We start from the raw sequence: 1,288 nt of genomic DNA, 5'->3' as shown, positions 1-1,288 counted from the left end.
AGTCTCCAAGTGAATAGAATCTATACATCTGAATACAGTTAGGGTCAAAATATTCCTCTATTCCTACTGATTCTGATGCAGAAAGAGTGAGAACGGAACGGGAGAGATATCACAGATCACTTTTTCCTGCACGCCTCTGAACACTCAGACTGAACTTCAAGAATTAGAAGAAACACACTATCCATCTGATGACTAGAAATCACTGCAGGGCCACAAGAAATATGGAAAAACAAGGAAACACTTCTCCTCCAAGGTAAAATAAGTCCTCTTCATCCTCAGACAGTATGATAAAATTCATGGAAATGTGTGATAAAGAATTTAGAATTTTCATGGTGGCGAAGCTCACAGAGTTCAAAGAGGAGAGAGACAATGAACTGCTGAAGAGGCAGGGGAAAGAAGCTGAAGAGGTTCAGGAGGTGAGAAAATTCTTACAAGATCTAAAAGAGGAATTACACATTTTTAAAAAAGAATCAAATGGACCTATTACAGATGAAAACTATAATACAACAAGTCAAAACCTCCCTTGAAAATATTCAAAGCAGACTAGATCAAACTGAAAATTGATTCTCAGTTGTAGAATTACTGGCCTAGAAAAATCCACCATGAAGACTGAGAAAATTGTCCAAAAACATGACAATGCTACAGGAGAAATACTATATGTCATCAAACGTCCAAACATCTGAATAATTGGTATCTCAGAAGGGGAAGAGATCCATAAGGGCATTGAAATTTTCTTGAAATTTTCTTCCATGAAATCCTGGAAGAAAACTTTCCAAACCTAGAGAAGCATTCAAAAATCCAGTCCCAAGAAATACAAAAGACCCCAAATAGAATCAACCCAAGATGATCTCTAAGACACATTATAGGCAGATTGAGCAAAACCACAGCTGAAAACAATATACTAAGATTGGCAAGAGAGAAATGGCAAATTACCTACAAAAGATATCCCATCAGGTTGACAGCAGATCTCTCATAGGAAACAATATTAGTGAGGAACGAATGGGAAAATATATTCAAAGTGTTTAGGGAAAAGCAATTGCAACCACGGATATTATACCGGCAAGATTATCCTTCATATGGGAAGAAAATGCAAGAACATTCTCAGATAAACAAAATCTGAAAGAATTTTCCAGCATTCATGCCAAATTCTCCAAGAAATTCTGCAGGGGGTGCTATACCAGGAAAATTAAATACAGTCACAGAGAAATAAGATTTCAAAAACTAAGAAAATGGCCAACCTAATTGTGGGAACAAGTCTGGAGTTGAATATTATATCCCAGAATTTAAT

This window comes from Tupaia chinensis, unplaced genomic scaffold, assembly GCF_000334495.1.
Source record: "Tupaia chinensis unplaced genomic scaffold, TupChi_1.0 Scaffold138416_1, whole genome shotgun sequence".
NCBI lineage: Eukaryota > Metazoa > Chordata > Mammalia > Scandentia > Tupaiidae > Tupaia > Tupaia belangeri.
Note: the sequence above shows the minus strand (reverse complement) of the source record.